General features: G+C 29.7%; 1 protein-coding gene across 1 annotated transcript in view; it reads left to right on the top strand.

Annotated features, from left to right (window-relative positions):
• The first annotated feature begins 13,027 nt into the window (after positions 1–13,027).
• The window catches only part of LOC142321660 (uncharacterized), a 147,485-nt gene continuing 136,378 nt past the window's right edge, over positions 13,028–24,134 (top strand). The window contains exon 1 of the mRNA XM_075359926.1: positions 13,028–13,178. The gene's annotated coding sequence lies outside the window, so the exon portion shown is untranslated. The remainder of the gene's footprint in view (positions 13,179–24,134) is intronic.

Raw genomic sequence — 24,134 nt, 5'->3', positions numbered from 1 at the left:
CAATATATTAAATAAATTATAGTAACATTGAGACTAAGAATAATAGTGATAAAACCACAAATTGACCTTTCTTTATTTCTTACATAATTATAAAATTCTTACATAAACTAGTAAATGAACGCCCTTTTTTATATTAGGATATTTATGAGCGTAGATTTTATATTACTTACATTACACAGTATGTTGGTAAAAAAAAATACAATTTGTTACTGACCAAATAACATATATAATTTCAGGGTATCATTTTTTTTTTTACTAAATGGATTATATGTATAGAAATAGCAACAATATATTGAAAAATTGATGTCAAGGAGGAGCTTAATCAACCGTTAACGACCCCATTCGGTTATGTTAAGCATTTCCTGGATAGCTTTCATGAGAATACAGAAACTTCCATTCTTTTATCAGACTTAAGAAAACCCAGCTTATAGTTTCTTTTAGATATGATTTTTTCTTTCTATTTTAAACTTTATAGAAATTATACCAAAGAGAAAATTCAGTAGTAGGATACATCAAAATTGTAGTTTTGAAGGAAAAATGTTAAAACGTTGTTAGAAATTTTTGTTGAAAATCTCTGATGTATTAATTTGGGCTGGCTATTATCACTTATGAGGAGTTCTCGTGCTTTTGAAAATGGTAGACTGAAAATATCTACTTAGTGTAAAAGACTAGAAAATATTAATAATGAAACTATATCTGTCATAATTACAGAACAAGGACTTCATCCGAGTATTAAATGTCAATAGTATAAGTTTCATACAAGCGTAATGAGATTTAATAACAAAAATTAATCAGTCGGGACTAATGATATTTAGAAATACAAAAAAACCTACAAATAAATATTATTACATAATACTTCATATATTTCTTTTTAGAAAAATGAGAAGAATAAAAGAAAAAAAAAACATTGTATAAGATAAAACAGTGAGTTTAAATCCTCGCATAAAAACGATGTGGTTTCAAGACAGGTCCACTGAACAGAAGGTCGCAACGAACGCGTGGTGTTGCACAATACAGGTCTCTCTGTCTCTTATTTGAGTTAACAGCTTGTATAGCCTTCCCTTCCACTTAACCATAAATGGTATCAACTCAGACGACATTCGATTAAGAGGCGGAAAAATAACAAAATAAATGAATCAAACATTTTAAAATAAATTAATTTATAATATTATTATTAAAGAAAATAATGTTTCTATTTTTATTATTAACGACAAATTCCTTTATATAAATTCAAGTTTTTTACAATTTCAAAAAAACATGTTTAAATGGGAATTTCATACTTAATTGCAATATATTTTATTCAATAAACACGTTTATAAGTAAGTATAACAACGTAAGAGCAGGCGTCTTTAAAATTTTAGATACGTCAGTTCAATTTTCTTGAACAATTATTGAATTGTTTAGGCTTATATAAAGAAAAAATTATATCATGTATTTTAAATTATTCATTACCCGTACTTAAGCTTGAATTTAAAAACAACAATTTATGTTACATTCACTTCTGTCACCTAAATTTCATCATGTGCAATTTATTTATCAATTAACGTGTAAAATCCCAAAACTAATTTGCCCCAACTTATTAAATATGCTTTTGAGTTAATTTAAAGACTAATTATAATCTTTATAACAATTGATTTTTTAAAAAGTAATTACCAGAAAAAATATTTTTTTAAGGAATGTAATAATGACAGCAGCTGATTAAAGATAAAATATTTCAAACTTACCAGTGTAAGGAAAAACAATAATATAAAGTCTTCTCTAAGCGTTTTTACTGACCTCATTAGGAAAATGATTTTCATTCGATCTACAATATAGAAACATTTTACTTAAAATAAGTATAATATATGTTTTAACCTTAAGGTTTATACGAATATGTTTAACCTGAAGAGTGAGGAAGAGAAATGTTGGAGTACGGATAAGTAAAAAAAAAAAAAATGGACATATTCGTTTTGCAAACAATCTAGCTGTGTTCACTAAAGATATGAATGACCTGAAAAAAACCGATAGGAGTTCTTTTTTGAGAATATTAAGCGGGAGTGAAAGTGAACTTTCAAAAGAAACATACATAGGTGTCTGAAGAAACTCAGATTTACTGAAATTTACATGAAAATATTAAAATTGAAGGTAACAAGATTGGAAAAGTGGCAGAGTTTAAATATTTAGCGGTAGTATTGAACAGTAGAGACTTGGAAAGTGTAGAAATAGGATGTAGGATGAAAGTTGCATCCAAGGTTGTCTTCAGTATCAAAACATAACTAGCAAAAAATTATTAACAAGAAGTAAAATAAGATTCTACAGATGAGTTAAAAGTATGAAACCCCTCAACAACTTTAAAACCGTTTCAGATAGAATATTTAACTTTCATGATAAGGTTTCGGTCAATTATTTTACCTTCTGACGAGAAAAAAAAATCAATTCGTTCTAGGTGGGTGGCCTAGGGGTTGTAACTCAAATATTTTAAATGGTAATACCCTCGTGTGATACATCATTTTAAAGTGTCGTTGAAGATAAGAAAAATAATATAAATAAAAAGTTGGTAGATAGGTTTATCAAAAATGGCGATGGAACAAAATTCGGAGTTTGAAAATTACAAAATTTAGTAAATTCAAATAATAAAATTAAATAACAAGAAATTAAACTGAATTAAATAAAAATTTAAGCTAATTTAATTAAAATTTATTTTAAAAGTTAAGGTTAAAAAAAAGTTTTTAACACGAAATATTTGATAAAATTTTACGAGTAAATAAATAAAAATATTACCACCTAATATTACCGATCAGCTGATCACTGATAGTCTCTTACTATTGTTGAAAAAAATTAAGCTTACGTCATTGTTGGGTAATATTCCATTTAGGGTGTTTCATTACTACACTGTTAGTTTCTTATGAGGATTTATTGTAATCGGATGGCTAATTGATGTCTACGTTTACCACACACGTAAGCCACTTTTGTTATTTATATATTTTTTTATCGTTTCTTACTGAATTAATTGTTTCTATGGTACCTGCTAACATTACTATCAACATGTAACTTAGTGAACAGGAGAGGTTCACACTTTTAATGATGAGGGATTTTAGTGATAGTTACGTCGTATAATGAAGTTTGTGAATTGTTCAATGCAACATTTAATAATCGTAACATCATAACCCTACTTTAAAAGTTACAGTATCAAAACCTATCCAACGATTTGAAGAAGCATTAATAATAGGGGAAGACCAGGAAGGCCTAAATCTGCAACAAATAATAACAAATCGTTAGAGGTTACGCAAGAATTTATTGAGAATTCTCATTCTTTCACTCGAACACCAGCACGAAAACGTAAAATTAGCCAAAATTCAATGATTCGAACGTTAAAAAGTGAAGTTTCAAACCCTTCAAAATTTGTCCGGTGCAAGAACTTAATGAAGATGACTACGATCGAAGACTTCAGCAAAATTATGATGAACAATATCTGTGCAGATCCTAATTTATTAAACATCATAGTTTTGAGTGATGAGGCCAATTTTTTTTAAAATGACAATACAAATCACTATAATTATCGATACAGGACTGATATTAATCCACACTGACATCGTGAAATACATATACAGTATCCAGTCAAGGTATATGTACGTGCAGGTATTGTTGATGATCAATTGATAAGACCTATATTTATTGATGGAAATTTAAACGCAATGAAATCTCGACCATATCATTCCGAACAATCAAAACGTTGTTGGTCCCAATTTCCAAAACATTTGGTTTCAACAAGATGGTGCCCCGCCTCATTTCAGTGTTCAGGTACGTGGAATTTTAAGTGCATTTTTCTGGGAAGATGAATTGGCCAAAGGGATCAAATAGAATGGTGAGCGAGATCACCCGACTTTTCAGCATTGGATACTTTCTATGGGCCACTTAAAAAGTATTGTTTATCGTAATAAGCCACGTTATCGATGATTTACAAAATAGAATTCGAGAATCAGCACAAAATATCACTAGGTAATCATTGAATAATGCACGATCATCCTTTTACAACCGACTGGTATGCTGTCAAATGTAAGTAAATAAGCAAACCTTATCTTTAATAAATAATTTTTTTTTTAAATAGATTTACTCTAATAATATCCATTTAATCAAATTTTTATAAATTTATTTATTTGCGATAACTGTTCTTTAAATTATCAGTGTAACCTTTTGCAAATCCAAATTTTACTTCGCCGCCATCTTTGATAAAAAATATCTACCAACTTTTTATTTATACTATTTTTCTTATCTTAAAGATATCTTTAAAATTACTTATCACATAAAGGGTATTACCATTCAAACTATTTGAGTTACAACCCCTGGGTTACCCCAAAGAAGAGGTCGAAATTCTATTTCTCGTCAAAAAGTAAAGTAGTTGACCGATACCTTATCCTGAAAGTTATAGTATTCTATTTGGAACGGGTTTAAAGTTATTGAGGGGTTTCCATACTATTGACTCACTCTGTATAATATGATAGTTAAATTTGTTTTATTATTTAAAGCAGAAACATGGTTACTGAGCAAGACATATGAAAGAAGGCTGGCAAATTTTGAAAATAAAAGACTATGGAAGATTTATGGTCTACTTTGTGATACCAGTGAATGGAAAAGGAGAAAAAAGGAGGAGTGGAGAGTTGAGAAAATTTTACAAAAAGTCAGAAGTAGTGGCAGAGCCACGTTGTTAGGAGACAAGAGGATTTACGACTGATAAATATATATATTATGTGTATATGTAGATACATATATATATTATATTATATTAATCCGATCAACCCAAGTACAAAATTAATAAAATAAAATAAAAATAGTATGACACCTACCTTATTTCATAATTCAAGAGAGAGCGCTTTCGCGAGTACCTCGCATCCTCAGTTGCTATACAATTTTTCAAATCGTTCGTTGCAAATTACACATTAAAATTAAAAACCCTATACTATACATGAGATTTAAAATTGTTAAAAGATCCTTTTCCAATTAAATCAAAACAGAGATATAACTAAAATTTGTTTAAATTCAAAAATTTAAATTGTAAATTAAAATTAAAATTAAAAGTTGCATATATATAAAATATGAAATCATTAATAAAATTAAATTAAAAGACAAAATTAAAATCAATAAAAACAAAATAGAAATCAATGTAGACTAGCTAGCCAATGTTATGTGACTGTTCATATATACAGTGCAGAGGAATATAGTATAGTTTATATAGTGCAGAGGAACATGATTCCCGAAAGGATCGATTTTAGAAATAAAAATGTGTGTATATATATATATATATATATATATATATAATAAAGTACAAGCATTTATGTTCTTTTTACCGTGACCTTCGTGTAATGTTCATGTCCCGTTGATAAAATCATCCACAATATTATGGGTATATTAATATATCAAAAAATTGGATTTTGGATATATTATGGATTTATCAAACTGTAAGAAATAATTCGCAAGTGCACAATTGAAATGTAAAATTTTGCCGACAGAGGAAATCAGAATAACAAAAACGTATTATCCAGGTCAAAATTAAAATTATAATTACTACCGTGTATATTTTTTCTACTACGTATAGGTAAATGAATAATATACTGGGTGTTTAAAAACGCAACCCAAGTAAAATACTTTTCAAAAAAGTTAACAGAATAATTTCGGATAATTTCTGTGGTTTATGTTATTTAAGTGATTGGTTATTTATAAGTGGTTAATCAGCATTACCTGTTTTTGTTTTATAATCAGTTGATATCTTTCTATTTCTTTTTTGTGAACTGTTAATTATTTTTGGTTGTGTGTTTTTTATTGAAAAGAAATGGTTTTGAACACGGAAGAAAGGATTTTTATTTAAAATTATTTAACAACTAAATCTTTTTTTGTTGCCTTGCAACAAAAAATCATCAAGCATATACTGAATAAATCATCAATTCATCGTTTAATAAAGAAATATAGAGGGACTGGTTCTGCTTGCAATCACAGACATAGCCGGAATTGTTCAGTACTTAATGACAAAACTTTGTAAGATGTTAGGGTAAAAATCATTATAAAAACTTGCACAACAAAAAGGAATATCTCTGTATAGTACCTTTAAAGCTTCCCGGCTACTTAACTAAAAGCCATACCGAATTCATGTATCACATGAATTACACCCTATTTATTAATCTTCTAGTCTCCACTATTGTCAATGTTTTAATCAGTTAGTTTGGAAGAGCATTAAAGTATTGGATAATATATTTTTTACAGATGAAGTTTGGTTCATTTCGTTAATAATAGGAATGATCACTACTGGAACTCCAACAATCCATACGTTATCCATTCAAGACCTCTACAACCATAGAAAATTGGTGTATGGTGAGTAATTTCCAGGCGAAGAATAATTAGCCCAATATTCTTTGAAAACACTCTAAATGCAGACCTCTGCTATGAAATTGTAACACAATTTATTGAAAATTTGGAATTAAATGAGATAGATTCGTGGTTTCAACAAGATGGATTCCACCGCAAGAGAAACAAAGGACCTTTTGAGAAATTTTTTTGGTGAAATAGTAATATCGAGTGTCTTTTGGCCAATTAGGTCACCTGATCTTTCCCCCGCAAATTTTTTTCTCTCGGGATATCTAAAAGGTTGTGTATTCAGAAATAATTTACACATCATTGAAGAATTGAAAGCCAACATAACTCAAAAATTAGAAACATTGCAAAAGATATACGTCAAAAGGTTGCACGGAATATGAAAAAGAGGGTAAAGGCTTACATTGAAGAAAATAGTGGACATTTTCAACATTTGTGATAAAAAATCTCTGTTCTTAATATTGTTTTGCACAAATAATTGTAATATTTATAGCTAATCGCATTAAATATAGCACATTATTTTTCTTTAAATTGGGTTGCGTTTTAAAATGAACCGCTCTGTACTTAGGTACTAATCAAATTAAAAAATATACGATATTTTATTAATTAATAAAATTAAGAAATAGGCTACAAGAAAATTCGAGAACTGAGAGCGTACGTATGACCTTTATAGCTCATAAAACACCTTTTTATAGTTCAGATTTAATTTATCACTGTTGAGGTTTGATTTATCACGGTAGATAAAGGTTGGATCATGGTTGAGATAGAGGGCTTTTTCCCACTTATTAAAAAGTACTTGGTCCAAGTTATTAATATTTAAGTCTCTACAACTAGAACTAGATGAATAATTTTAATTATATATCAGAACAAACCTGCATTTACATTGTACAGATAAAAAAGTCTGATTTGGACGCCATTTGCCTTCCTTGTACGCCTATTAAATTACATATACACTTTTTTTTTTAAAATGAAAAATATAAATTTTTATTTCATTAATAACTTCTGATATTTCTTCATATTTTTTTCTTTTGTTATTGAATTATTATTCATCGCAAATTTTCTTTACAATGAGACGTTAATAATTATTTATAAACCAATATACTTAAATAAAAAAAAAAAAAAAAAAGGTTAAAAAATGGAGAAGAAGTCTGATTCGAACCGATGTGCCTTCCTGTAAGATCCAAATATTTTATTAATTAAAATTTTATTTGGCTACAACTCTGGAGCCAGTGAAAATAAGTACCACATGATATATTTTTGAAAAGCTCTCAATGAGGGCTTATTACTACAGTTAAAAAACGTCCAAAATTCAATTTGTTTGATTTTAGGCTTTTTTGGACACTTTTGGTAAAGTCGATTGCAATCAAAAGGGGAGGTGCACAACTGGATGTTACTACAGTCCTAAACCAAAATTTCAACATCCTACGGTGAATCATTTTTGAGTTTGCTAGATACATGCGTATGTACGTACATACATAAATACGGACGTACGTACAGTCGTCATGCCGAAACTAGTCAAAATAGATTCAGGGATGGTCAAAGTGGATATTTCCGTTGAGATCTGAAAATTGAAATTTTTCGTTATCACAATATTTTCTTTACTTCGTGAAATTAAGTAAAAATTAAGAATCATAATAGATTAAAAGATTATCTAACAAAATTAGTAAAACAATAAAAGCAAGATGTGAGCGAGCAATCATTCAAACATAAGTAATAGGTTTCCATTATTAAATCACAATATTAAGTGAGTGTTATTCATAAAATAAAATATGTAATGAGTCGTAACACATCTGCATCTGTGAAAGGTGTGCATGATTACAGTGATTCACATTCATTACAATAGTTGAGAAATAAGTAGAAATTCCAAATAAAAAACTGGTAACTATACAAAGTAACTTAATTAATTATTATATAATTTTATTATAATAATCAATTTAATTATTGTGTTTTTATTAATGTAATTATTATTAACAAACTTAAGTAATTTGAAGAAAATAATAATATTAGAAGTAAGTAAAATACATTATTAGAATAATAATATCTGGGAAGTACTTCTTAATTCGAGCTAGTCAGCTCAAAAATATATTAACTAATAATTTTTTTTTTCAATTTTGCCCACGATTTAAGTTAATTTAAATAATCTTATATTAATTACACCTTCATATTATTTTAATATCTGTATTATATTAAAGATAGTTATTTTTAAATTAAGAAGATTTTAAGAAAATAAAAAAGTTAGCCCCTCTTACTTTTTTAATCAATTTTTATTTTATCGTTATAATAAATTTTTGATTAAATTTCATTTTTTCATTTTATAAACTGATGGTTTTAATACTCTTCTACCAATTTAATATTTTTTTAAGGATTTTTTAATCATTTTAAGACGGGTCCACCCTAGAAGGGTATTACATAACAGGAATCATTGTACTGTAGTCAAATGATTTACAATAAGGGCTTAATCTGATGATAATCGCCAATATCCCGTAGAATAAGTGATATTGTAAGTACCTGAACACGTTAAGATGAAATTCAGGAATATAAAGGATACTAGGAAAGATCTGGCTGTCGTAGCTGATGACAAAGATACAGTTTCATTTCAGAATCTGTCGTTAGTAAAATGTTGGAGGTCAAGGTGGATCAAAGAGGTAAAAGGAGGCCTCGAGTCATTGTCTGTGATACAGATCGTCGCCTGTCCGAGGAGGAGGTTGTGTCTCTCATACAGGAGCAAAACACCTCCCTAGATGAGGTGCCATCCTGAGTGCAAGTTTTTGTTCAAAACTTCTCGGTGTATTCGAAGTTGAGTCTAGTTTATTTGTCGCTGAGAGTAGTTTTTTTGTGAATTTCTCTTCTTGTTGAGTCAAGAAGTACATTGATGTTCAGAGATGTTTTAAATGTTGTAGATTTGGTCAAAGGGGAAAATTTTGTCAATATGCTTCACTCTGCGCTCATTGTGGTGACGAGGAACAATTGATTGACATTATGTTCATCTGATTTAACAACATCCGATTTTTTGTTACAGGGAATCATCAAAGACATGATATTTTCTTCAAAGTAAAATGACCTGAATTAATTCAACCGTCGATTGAAAACTCAATTGTATTTTTAAATTGGGACAAACATTTACTAGAAAAACTGTCTATTTCAGTGTTTAAATGCTACCACGAACTCATAACAACAGAGCAATTTTTATCACTTTCTTCAATGTTAAATATTTAGTAATAATACTTTATTTTTTAAAACTGTTTTCTCATTTATTTATTTATTTACGTAGTAACAATGGACTCATGCCTTCTTACAGTTATTAGATAAATGAATTTTTTAGCATGATAAATGCTATTCCTGACCGGGGGATTTGAACCCGGGACCTCCGGAGAGGCCAAGACGCTACCACTTTCCCACGGAGATCGGCGATAAACTGTTAAACTGACTTATAAAAAGCATTATTAGTAAACTGAGAAACAGATTTTTAGCCCGACAGTATTTAATTCTTCATCCTCAACGTGTTTTAAAGAAGTAGAAGTAATCAAATATTTCAAAGTAAAATGAATTACAAAAGTAAAATTTCATTCCTTAATGATTCCAAATATAGCAATTTTAAAAATTAATATTATAATTAATTCGTTACTTTATTATCAGGCCGTAATTTCGGTTTCAGATATAATTTAATATGCAATCTGGGATAGGTAGATTATTCATGCATTGTAACCAGTGTCGTTCTAAATTGTTATCCATTCACGCTTTTCTAGAATCACTATTTTATTTTACCATTTTTTAATTAATCTGGGAGAGTGGCTTACTTTGTGAGTACCTAAAAAAGCATTACAACCATCTATTAGTTTATAATAAGCTTAGTTAGCGATATAATCGTGATTTTTATATTAGAAAACTGATTATGGTAAGTTTATATAGGAAAACATCTCCTACAGGCAATTCCCAATTGAAATTGATACGAGCTGCATTACATGGAATATTTTATGAAGCCTTTTCAATAAGTTACTTTAAAAATTAATAAATAATATTTAAAATAAAAGTTACGTTGATTTGTATAAAAACGGTTTATTATGTGCTCGAATTTAAAAACACTATTATTTTAAAAAAGCCATTCATCTTAATTTAATGATACTAAAGGTCTTTTAATATCTATATTTTATTAATTTATTACTTAATATTCAATTAATTACATTAAGAAAAATATAATTATAACATGTTGATTATATTTTCAAAAATGTTAAGAACAATATAAACAAACGCTTTAAAATTAAAATAAAAAGATAATAAAAACTTTATAAAGTAGATAAAAAAAATTGTTCTTTAATAATATACCTCTTTTTTTAATTACATAAAGACAAATCTTATAATTAGTCTTGATCTTATAAGCTAATTCTTAATTAGCCAACTTCCATAAAAATGTTTGTACTTAAAGAAAATGTCCACATTAATTAATTCAATTTTCGGGATAAAAATTCCATTTAGAGAAGGATATTTACACAAATATTATTATTTATCTATCCAGAAAAATATTTCAAATGTTTACAAGATAAAAAGTCATATAAATTATTAAAATTAATAAATTTAATCTGTTAATTCATTAATAGAAGTAAATGAAAATAAATGAAATTTAATGAAAAATTGAGTGAGTTTTAATTTATACTTAAAATTTTGAAAAAGATTCTTATCTGGAAAGTCTTTATGAATAAGGAAATACGGAACATAATAAAATAATTAATGGAATAAAATATTTACTGTTAGATATTTTACAATTTAAAAAAAGAATTAGTGTAAACTGATAACATTAGTGTAAAATTATAATAAAGTTATAGTTATAACTTTATTATAATTTTACACCAGAGTTGGTCTCTGGGTTTAATGTTGAATATAGATCATTTAGATTTTCTTTATTTTTTTTATCTGAATATAGAAATATAATATTTATGAGATTTTTTACTTGTTTAGTTTTTTTAGGGGGTGATTGTATAAATTTTTTTTTTTATTAGGGTTGTTTTTCTTATTTATTTTTTTGTATGGGTTCGTGGTTTCTTTCCTCGTTATCGTTATGATAAATTAATACATATGTGTTGAAAGAGCTATTTGCCTGTTACTTTGAATTATATTTTGGTTTTTATTTTTTTTAGGATTTTTTTGTTTTTCATTATTTTAAGGTGAAAAAAAAGTTAATAGTATTTTATACTTTCCTATAATTTCAAGTTATATTGCTTTTAGCTTATTAACTTGTAATTTACAATTTATCTCATATCTTTGTAGACATGGGATGGATAATAAAGAATGAGAAGTAAATAAATTGTGGTTAGGATTTGTCCTGTAATAATATATGGTTCTTCTACTGGTCGTGCTCCAATTCATGTGAGTAAAATAAATGTATTTACTATGGTTCAAAATATTATTTTATTTATTGGGTAGAATGATCTTGTTTGAAATTTTATTTTTATTGAAAATGGTATTGATATAATAATTATAATTGATATTATTAGTGCTACTACTCCTCCCAGTTTTCTAGGGATGGATCGTAGAATTGCATATGCAAATAAAAAGTATCGTTCTGGTTGAATGTGTGGAAGTGTTCTTAGTGGGTTTGCTGGTGTAAAATTTTCTGGGTCAAATTTTCAAATCTATACATTACGGTCAATCATATATTACATCCAATGCTCCAATCTAATTAAATAATCCGCTTAACTGTAAACAAACCAGCAAATATTAAAATGTGCTCGCAAATAATCCACACCGCTTCAACATTTGGTCTACAAAAACACTATCATAACCTAATGAAGTAAATCATTTTAAAGTGTTCAGAGTTAGTTTATTTTGAAATAGAAGGAAAAACTGGAAGAAAAAGATAAGGTATAATAACAAGATAAAAAATTAATAAGTAATTACAAACGATTAATAATAAGTAAAGGATGTTAAAATGGTAAAAAGGACTACTGCAGTTTTTTATTAAACCAGAATTATAGTTAATTGGTAAAACTTCTCATAATTGCTTATTCTGTAACAAAAAATTCTAAATTTTCTTTAAAAATAAAAAATAAAAATGTTCTACTAATTGCCTGAATATATATATATATATATATATATACACGTATGTATGTATGTATACGGGTATACATGCTCTCACTTATAATATTAAAAATATTGTAGTATTTAAATTATTAATAATACATTTTAATAATATAAAATTTATTAACAAAAAATTAAGCTTACTCAATTAATTCATTATCTGCAGAATTAAAACAAGAAAAAGACTGAAGACAAATAATTCGCATTTATTTGTTTAAATTAACAGTTCATAATCTACTGATAAATAAGTTACTCATTATACTTATTAATTCTTGAATTCCTAGTTACATTTTATTTTATGGTTTAATTATTATTATTATTATTAACAGAACACGTAGCAATTTATCTTTTATATGATTATTTTAAAACTATTAATAATTTGAATATAATGTGTAAATTTATTGTTTATATGACGTTTACATTATTTTAATTTAATGTTAAAATGACGTATACTATCAAGAGGTGGCAAGACACTACTATGTTGGTGGGGATACTAGCAACTGTGTTAACATACTAATGAGTCACATAACATACTAACAGTTTACTGAGTTTATGTGTAAAGCCGTCAAGTATATATGTATATATACGAATATTTTGTGAGTGTATATAATTAGCAATTATTAATACGCTTTGATTCAGAAATAAACAATTTAAATAATATATAAAAAATAAAATAAAATAGTTTTATGATTCTTTAAAAATTTCATTGACAATTATATATTTGATTTAAACAGATTTACAAGTTATGGAAAACGTATTCAAAAGTAAGTAACAGCTTATTATGCAATATTGCACTGGAATAATTTAATCTATTTAAATTGTGTAGGGTATATGTAAGTTTTTTCTATGTACGACTGGGCGTTAGCGCTTGACATAAAATTAATTCTATGTAACATCTTAATTTTAACTGCATAATTCGTAAAATTCCACTATTCATCATATGAGTTTTATTAAAAAATAAATAAAAATTAGCCGATTTTCTCACTTTCAGTCTGTACGTCTATTTATCTATTTGTTTATGAATAAATTTAGAATTGTTGAAACGATTAATAAAAAAATCAGAAAGAATTAAATCAGACTAAAAAATAAGCTTGATAAATATTTGTCATTCCAACCACTATTCTTGAATCTAAAAAAAATAATAGTTTCATACAGTAAAATGACATAGATTTAAAAAAAAAAAAAATAGATTGTTGGGAAATACTGGTGGAGACATGGCAAGTAGTCCCTAGCTTCATAATTAACTGTTATTTTATTTTTAAAAAAAGTAAAAAAAAATAAAGTTTTTAGTTATATAACCATTATGTGTAATCAAGTTTATCAAAAAATGACTAAATCTCTTTTATTTACTATATATAAATATGTAGGTTACTACACCAAATTACGTACTACAATTATTTACCTACGAGTTAATGTAAAAATGTTAATGTTTGTAATAGTTATAATACGTTTGTTTATGTGTGTACGCAAACACACAAAACACATTCAATATTCTGAAGGCTAACGATGAAAGAATAATAAATACAAGTTAATTATAATAAGACAGTTATTTCAAGTGAAGCTGTTGCAATTAAAAAAGTAAAAGAAAAATCTGATTAAGTGATTTTGATCTAAGAAAGAAATTATGCACTTAAACCAGTTTTTATTAGAACAATAAATAAAATAAATTATATTATAAATGTTAAAAAATAACCTCTTTGATTTTAAAAATTAATCTGCAGTATTTTTTTGTTTATAAAACGAATAACGTTTCTTATGAAGGAGTAAATGACAAATTTTACGGGAAAAAAAATTGATATTTAACTTCACAAATAAAAAAATATCGGTTTGTAAAATCCAAAATGTATTTTAAATATATTTTTTAAAAAAAGTTTCAATAATTTATGAAATCAATCTTGCGATGTGTATATTTAAGTGAACATTAAAAGTAAAGCGATTATTTAGATAAACGTTTACTTTCTACAGCCGTAGAAAATAAATTTAGGGATTTAATAACATATTTTTGCATCTATTCAGAATTCTAGATTAATCTATCTGCTTTGTTCTTTTAAATTTTTTCTAAGTAATACACCCGTTAAGTATAAATTTTTTTCTACAGTTCTGAACAAATTATTTTCAGTTTTTACTTTTCACTTCATTATATTTAACTTAGCATCCAATGACAATCTACTTTTTTAAAACCTTTTTTTTAACTACATACGAAAATGTTACAGAAAGTTTAAATAAATTTATTTTTTGTAAGATATACGATCATTAAAATCGGATTAATAAAAAAAATATAAAATTAAAACAAAACATTTATAAAAATTGGTCGGGTAATTGCACTTTCAATATTATTTTATATATTCGTAAATACGTTTTATTGAAGAAACTGTTAAAAACTTCTAATATGCATACTGCAGTTACATACTAAGCAATGCTGAACGTCCCTTAATCGTAGAACAATAAAATAATGGTTTATTTTAAAAGTCTTATTTTGTAACACAGGAGTACTATCAAAATACAGGAACTCAACCTCACATAATCATTATTTGCAAAATACTGTAATAATATTTTATGAATTTGGCATTGAATATCACATGCAATTTTCTGTAGTTAGACCTACGTGGTCTAAATGATTAAGAAATAGTAATTTTCTAATCTATTCAATTTACAACCTCATTTTTATATTTCCTTGATTTAAATTTAAAACACATCATACACACACACACACACACACACACACACACACACACACACACACACACACACACACACACACACACACACACACACACAGAGAGAGAGAGAGAGAGAGAGAGAGAGAGAGAGAGAGAGAGAGAGAGAGAGAGAGAGAGAGAGAGAGAGAATATATATATATATATATAGAGAGAGAGAGAGAGTGACAGAGAATGCTAATAGTTAATATGAACCGGCATTTAAAATATGAATTAAAAAAAAAACAGCCATATATATAGAACCACAAATGAGAGGATCTCTATTGTCCGGGTTAGCTCCAACATACCCCAAAACGCCAACCATATTACTGCTGGCCATCTTTCTTCTTATATTATAGTTTTGCCTTATAATAATGTGCCATGTGGTCTGGTTATAGATTAATCCTCGGCCCGCAGCTAGAGACACGTCTGAAATTCATTGCCGTAAGTCAGAAACAGCAATAATGGATTCAGTAATCTCCAGTCAGAATCTGTAGTAATAGAAACAAACAACAAATCTATACATTACGGTCAATCATATATTACATCCAATGCTCCAATCTAATTAAATAATCCGCTTAACTGTAAACAAACCAGCAAATATTAAAATGTGCTCGCAAATAATCCACACCGCTTCAACATTTGGTCTACAAAAACACTAAATTTTGAATGTTTCTCTTCTATTGAACGTTGTCTTCAGCCGCGGGCGTTCTCCCGTGGACATATTAAAACACATTCTTCCCTGAAAATCCGTCAACTTATTTTGGACAAACCAAAATAATAAGGTATTGGCAGTTATCTCAAATAAAATGTGAACAGTTATTTTTCCTAATTAATAGTTGAATTTCCCATGATCGACGTTACTTAAATCTATCTAAGTTAATAAAGTAGCGGTTGCCTGTATTAGAAATTGCAGAAATATTGTACTATTTAAGAAAAAAAAATGTAAAGCTAGAAGTAAAAAGTGAATGAGACTAATTTACGCATAGGGATGGGAACTGAGAACGTCTAAATTTTGGAGTCCAAAAGTGATAGATATTCTAAATACAAAATTTTTAAACCAAATTTATTTCAAATTCGAAAATAAAACTTACCGGCGAGTTATAGCTTATCTCTTTAAATCAGATAATAATTAAAGGATCTAATTAAGGGAGATAAAATCCTTTTTTTTAAACCGGTAGTTATTATAAACTGTTTTTATTTTTTTTAAATATATATTTCTCTTGTTTAAAATTAATGAAAAAAAAAATCCGTTTTTATTTAAGTATTACATACCCATTTTAAGAAATAGAAACAAAATTAATTTTGTAAATATAGGTTACTAAACAGTAGACTTCTATATTTTTTCTGCTTAATTTTAATTCAATTGTTAGTTTAGATTTGACAAAAAATCTTATTCAAGTAATCACAAAATGTGTCTAGTCTGTTATAAAACTTCGTAACTATTACTGTGTATAGCGTATTTTACTTTTCCGCACAGAGCTGTAGCAGAACTATAACTACAGAAGGGAAAGAATGGTAATCGATCCAATTTAGGCATATGCGGTCTTTACCGGATCTTTACGTTTTGACCCCCTAAGGAACCCAAAAAACCGGATGGAAAATTTCCGGATGTTCGTATATCTGTGTGTGTGTGTTCGGTGTTAGGTGTCGCACCCTAAATCAACTTATATCTTCAGAACTACTGACCGTTTTTGACCAAACTTAGGTGATTAATTCTATATATGGGGCATTGATGCCATTAAATTTTCAATTTAAAAGTCAAGGGGGTGAGGCTGTACATCTAGGTCACCTTCAATATCTCGAGATTTTGCCTAATTAAGGACTTATTTTTCTTAGCAGATTTGTTAACAACTAAAAAGTAATAATATTTCCAAAAAGAGTTTTTGTAAAATCGCACTCCCACCCCAAAAAATTCTTTAAATAAACTAGTAGCTAAGTGGTCATAGTGTGTCATTAGCACCTCCTCTCACCACAAAGAGCACTGAACGGTCACAGGTGAGCGGTAGAATTAAACAAAGGAATAATATTTAAAGTGTGAAAAAGTATTTGAAGTGGCCGTTAGTACCGCCACACCCACACGAATGAAATACGGTATGCGCGCGTGCACTTTGGTTAGAATCATTGAATTAAATAAACAAAAAATATTATATTTAAATAAAATGATAAATATTTTTAATTAAATTGTATGTGCAATCCGTGCATCAGAAAAAAGCCGTGTGGCGGGAAAGTCCTACGACTGTGTTGTCAGCTTTTTTAAAATTTATTTATTTTACTAATATTTAGATAGATCTTTTGAATAATGATAGTTAATTTTTATTTTTAGTTCTTTTGTTGTGATATCGTGTGCATTGTATTCAACTAATTGAAGTGAAAAAAAAAAAAACTGTAGGCATATGAAAAAATGACAATTCATCGTTAAATTAATATTGTAACTCATTTTTTTTTTTTGCTCTATCAGCAAATAACTGAAATATTACACCGATATAATCATGGAATTATTCTTCTTATTGTTAGTAGATAATGCAGATAATTTAATAACAAATCAGTGTAACATTACTCGTATATTATTAAGTGAAAACATTCAGTTAAATAACAATTTCAAGAAAAATAAAAATAAAAGTTTTTTCAAATTCAAAATTTCATTTTTGTAATCTATTCTTAAATAAAATTTATAACTAATTATTTAATTATTCTTGCAAGAAACTATTGCAATAATTAATGTAACATACATATTGAGGCTCATATTGCATTTATGTACAACTAGCTCTACCCGCCACGCTTCGCTGTGGCACATTGTGGTTGCATGGATAAGAAATGAGAAACAAAACAAAGCATACGTTTCATAGAAGTTTAATTTTGCAATACTTGTGGATATACAATATTTTTTTGTTATTCCACTATTGTTATTCCACGTAGATATAAAGGCTATCTGGTTTGCCGACTCGGGAACACGCAACATGCAGTTGCCCATGTGAAAAGCAATCCGCATCTAAATCTAAACCACACAATTCTAAAGATTAACCTTGAGCTTTATTGATTGTGACTGCAAATGCCAATCGAATTGGGAATTGCAATCTTTTAAATTAAAATGGTGTATCGGTCGGGATTATGGGTATTCGAGGAATGAGGACATCTTCACCTTTGAAAGGCCCCGTTAAAATTGTTGCTTCCACTACGTTATTCATCAATTTATTAACTGCAAGTCGCGTGCCGTTGCAGAGTTTTGGCTGATTAATATTCCGCAACAGGATAATTGTCCTTTTTTGATCGAACTGTTGCTAGAATCAATCTAATGAGGAATGTTTTCCCAGTTCCTCCTGGCGCATCCAAAAAGAAGGTCCCCCCCAACTCCGTCATTTATCATTTGCATTATGCGATCATAAATGCCTTTTTGTTCACGCGTTAATTTGGGAATGCTTGATTGGACATATGACTGAAGATCACCAATGTTGTAACTCTGTTCACGGCGTAAATCCAAATCAAATGAAGTAATTGCAGCTCGGGTGGGTGCTGGCATTCCCAATTGACTAAGAACTTTATTTGCAATAGCTAAGCACTTGTCTTCAATATTTATCAATGCTTCGTTGTAAATGCCTTCTGTAAATTCCATGGTCATATTGGTATTTTCTAGGCGTACTCTATGCAAAATATCCTTAGCGATATGCGATCGATATCTTTCCCATAACTTTGTGGGAGATGAAGGAAAGCAAGCGGTCAATATAATTGCGAATAATGCGCGAATTTGGTTTGGATGTGGAGTGTTGCACGCGACATTAATACATATATCCCACTGTTGGTCGTTTTCTAATAAATTCAGAGCTTGGTGAAAGGCGCAGCTCAATCACGACACGATCACTTAAAAGTACCTCGATTAAAGTGAATATTTAATTCAGATTGTATAATAATCTGAATCAGATGCAAGTGGATAGTTTTTTTTTTTTTTTTGTTAATAAACAGTGTAATTGGGAACAGGTATTGTTTCACATGTGACTGCGGTTGTCGTTAGCTAGTATGGCGAGTGTTCCCCCTCGCTTCCGGCAGATGGCGCGGTCACTGGTACACAGCTGACCGTTAAAAAAACTGTTTTCTCGCGGTCGCGGGTATGTGACTGATGCGAAAAATAGATAAAAACAATCTTTGATGCGGGTTATATATCGTGCTAAAATTTGAGCTCAATCGGTGCAGAACATTTTGAGTTTTTGAAGCTGTACACAAACGAACTTAACATTTTTATATATATAGATTAGGCTACATTTACCCGAAAACATTACAGGAAAAATAAAAAAAAACGTAAGGTTTTTAAAACTATTCTAAAGACTATCCATTTAAATTCTACTTTTAAAGATAACGAATTCAAAAATTTAATGATTTTATTGGTTATTCATTCCTCCCCGGGACTTAACACGATATCACGGAGTAGTTGTGAACGTTATTGTTCGCGTGGAGAGATTTATAAAATAATTATTTCACACTTTAAATTAAAATAAAAAAAAATAAGGGTATACACGTTTCCAACTAACTTTCTATATTCTCAACAGTAAAAAATATCTAAATTTAGATATACCGGAATTGAAACGTTTTTATCTCAGAAGTCGTAAACAGAAATTTTCTATGTGTACTTTTTACAAGTAATGCCTATAGAATAAATAGTGATATTAAATTTCAGATTCATCCCCCCCATTACTAGCCCAACGCCTCGAACGACGCCATGGACCACGCTTCGGGGTCCTGCGGGTTTTACCTCGATCTTGGGGCCGGGGTCATGCTCCAAGGGGACTAAGAGGGAATTATTCACTCGTGAACCTATTCTGTCATCTTTGTTCGGATGATCTCAACCAACGTCGTGAACACCACATGCCACGTCCGTTCGGTCTACAGCATAGTCCCAATGATGTTGTCTGGGGTAAGCGCGCCGAATTCTCTCTGGCATGCTACTTCATATGAACACAGTATTCTGCGGTATCCTCTTTCCCGCAATAATCACATTCTGCGCTGGGTCTCAGCATCCGCGCGCACAGGATGCCTTAAAACACACGCAACAGGTAGGAACTTTTTTTGGTCACCTCTTAGCTCAATTCCCGTGTTTTTGGTACAGCCATTTCTGAAGGTTAGGGATCAGTCTGTAGGCTCATCTGCCTCAAATGATTGATAACATCTCTCCTGCCATCCGCGTATAAACGATGTCTCCGCATTCGCCTAATCCGCTCCCGGCACATTTCCTTCCTCTTGCGAACGAGAAGATTCAGGGGTGCAAGTCCGGCCACTACGCTGCGGTGTCGCTCGATAAGGTCTTGTGGCCGCAGCATATCCAAAGAAAACAGCCCTGTGCAGCTGACTAAGAATTGTGAGAGCTTTCTTTTTTTCATCGCGGTGAACCAGACTGGTGCTCCGTACAAAAACTTGACACCACCAATAACCTTCACTTCGTTGTGCGGTACTCCCGATGTTGGCAATTTATCCGACCGATGGCGGCAACCATTTTTTCTTTCATTGACTGATCCTCACTAATATGTATCTAAAATTAGTGTTGTTATCATTGCATAGATAGGTTGGACTACCATGGTACCAATCTTAAAAGTAATCGGGGTCAGTTTCCAATTGCCCGAGACTGCGACTACTTGGGAAGCCCGATCTCCTTCAGGCGCGAGACATTGAAATTTATCGCCTCGTTTCCAGTTACATTACCGTACATTCCAACTTGGCCCGGATGCTCCAACGGGGGATGCGACGGACAGGACTTCGTCATATGCGATATTCAACAATTGTGGGCCCAACACAGCTCTGTGGAACATCGATACTCATTCTGATCCCCGTTCTCGGTGGAACTATTTGTCCCAGACCTTTCGTAGAGGTTACACTGATTAATCCTCCTCAGGCGTGGACTGACGTTAAGATTCTTCAGTGACAGAAAATCTTGCCCCACAGTAGATTGTTAATGCAGTTTTTACATCGAATAAAATCATAGCCGACATCAAATGCGTGTGCATATGTCTTGAGGCCAATCTGGTTACCTGGACTCTGGTGGTCATGACTCTAGATATGTCATATACAGTTGACCTGCTCTTACGGTAGCCAAGCTATAGGTCGCTAAGACCGCTTGTTTTCTACAGCTCTGTTAATCAGTACTCTGTTGAAAAACTTACTCAAATAATTAAGCAAGCAGATCGGCTTAAAGGATGCTGGGTCACTGCCTTGCCTCTCCTCCTTCCTGATGAGTACAAACCAGACGGATTTTAGGATTCTGGAATCTATTTCTAGACGATAAATAATTGAAAACATCAACCATCCCCACGGAGCGAGTTTAATAAGCTCCACCGCCTGCTAAGGCGCTCTGTATAAACCAGGGGCTCTTTCCGCATTTGATATTATTACTGGCCTTCACGAACCTTTCTGTGGTAACGAGTGGGATATGTATGGCAGCTATTTCCTCACGGGTTGTCTCACCACATCGAGGGATGAGAGTCTCTCCGTAACTCAAGAGAGTAGCCCTGTGAAGGACTAGAAGAAATTTGTTGGTAACAATTCTGTAGCCAACTCCCCAGATATCCTTGTCAAAGGCATTGCAGAGTTTCTTCCCCTTCTGCCGTTTGATCTTGAAGATCTCTTACTTTAGATCCTGCCTAGTCCTTCTGAGCTTGTCCCACCAATAGGTACGGGGTTTGATATTGTCTCTCCTATTGTACCTCTGATCTTCAAGTGTTCGTGCAAGATCATCTTAGTCTATCGACCTCGTTAGTACATCAAAAAGGCCTTATCTCATATTGGCCTACCTGATGATTGGGTTGAGTCTCCTTGCGTGAGTTGATATCGTTGAGGAGTGCCAGGAATTTGGCCTGAAGGAAAGTCAAGTCCTCCTTCTTACTGAGATAGCTTCGGCTGTCCGCTCTCAGAAGGAATGATAGCTGTGATCTGACAGCGTCTCATCTTCCAGGATTTCCCACTTATGGTCAACATTAGGTTTAAAAAAAAATACATTTTAGAAAATAGAATTTATAATTTAATTTCTTCATCTACTTGTTAATCATTTATGAAATTAATAAAATATTTCATTATTTATTAGATGAATTTGTAAGAAATAAAACAAGGTCTACATATAAATTATACATTAAGGTCTGTATATAGATCATTTCTCATATAATGATCTAATTATTACATTGAAAGCTTATTTCCCGATTAATAAGTTTCATGAATTTAAATTATACTATTAATAATCTATTGTAATTACATAATACAAGGATTTTAATTATAATAAATAATTAAAATTTTATTCTCTAATTAAGTTACAAGATCTATTCATTTGATTATGAAAATATTTATCAATTAGTATTGAAATATCTGCCACATACCCACTGGGGACCGTCATTCACACTTCAGAAAGAAATGAATTATGTTGATGAATGTGTTTCCAAATGAATTAATCTATATCAGATGTAATAGCTTATCCTTTTATTTCTTCAATACGTTTTCCTACACATATTCTTACTATAAAGCTATGCCGTTGGAAAATATAAAAGTTAACCTGATAATCGTAATTTTTCATTAAAAAATTTAACAGAATTTATACATTTGATTTGTGCGCACTATGTGTTCACTCGATTTAACCGTATGCCGTATTCGTGATCATGGATTATTTAAACTTACAATAAATAGTTATGAGTAGATACAAATCATTTAAACGATAATAATCTGTCAAATGAATGATTGTATTTATATATATATATATATATATATATATATATATATATATAACCAATCTTCCAAAATGCACGCTATGCTGTCAGCTGACCAGCCAACTGTATCGAACTTGTTATTAGAATAGCGTTTAGAAATCTGTTTGCGAATAAATTGTTTTAATTACATGTCCGTTTATTCAACACAATAAAACTATTATTTTCTAAACTGCAGTGTACTATTATGGTGAGGTAACAAAGAGATAATATATCTGCTTATTCCAGAACTTAAATTACATGTATTTTATATTGCTTTACATACTAGCAAATACATGAAACAACTGTAGACTGATGCAGTTCAGCATTCTCCTTTCTGCATACCCGTTTTATTATTACATCCTACATCTTCATTTATCAGCTTCATTTTAATCTTTTTTCTTTTGTTTGTAATCTATTCAATTTGTCTTTCTCTATTTATCCATCATAATTTAACTATCCTTTCTTCATACTCAATCCATTAATTTTATGAGATAAACCGTAACATATCTTTCTCAATTTTACATTAAAAATTCTTAATTTTGGCTTAGTAAATATTTAACAATTTCCTTGCAAATTAAATAAAATTTTATGTACCACTACCTGTTTGTTTTAATTTGATTTAATTTTCATGATTTTTAACAGCATATCGTTTACTTTAAGCGCATTTATTTAAACATTTGTAACTAAATTCCAAGTATTTTCACTTCCTTGTACGAAGTAAAGGAAGTATTATGATCGCGAAAAATTTCGGTTTTCAGATTTCAACGGAAATGTCCATTTTGACCAACCCTGAATTCATTTTGACTTGTTTCGGCGTGACTTATGTACGTACGTTTGTTCGAACGTATGTACGTACGTTTGTATGTCGCATAACTCAAAAACGATTAGCCATAGGATGTTGAAATTTTGGATTTAGGACTGTTGCAACACCTAGTTGTGGTGTTTCAGAGTTATAACCAAATAAAATTTTAATTAATGAAATATTTGGATCTTAAAAGAAGGCACATCGGTTCAGATCCCGACTTCATTTCCTTTTTATTAAACTTTATTTTTGAATTTAAATATATTGATTTATTAATAATTATTAACCTCTGATCGTAAAAAAAAACTTTTAAAATAAATAATAATTCAATAATAACAATAAAAAAAAGAAGAAAAATATCAGAAATTATTAATGAAATAAAATTTTATGTACTTTTCATTTAAAAAAAATTGTGTGTATGTAATTTAATAGGCGTAAAGGAAATCATGATTTTTAAAAATTGATATTCCTTCATTAGTAGTCTAATATTTTATTTTTCCATGTAAACAT

Source organism: Lycorma delicatula, chromosome 3 (genome assembly GCF_047948215.1).
Source record: "Lycorma delicatula isolate Av1 chromosome 3, ASM4794821v1, whole genome shotgun sequence".
NCBI classification, from domain to species: domain Eukaryota; kingdom Metazoa; phylum Arthropoda; class Insecta; order Hemiptera; family Fulgoridae; genus Lycorma; species Lycorma delicatula.
The sequence above is the reverse complement of the archived record's forward strand: the minus strand, read 5'-3'. Positions and strand labels throughout refer to the sequence as shown.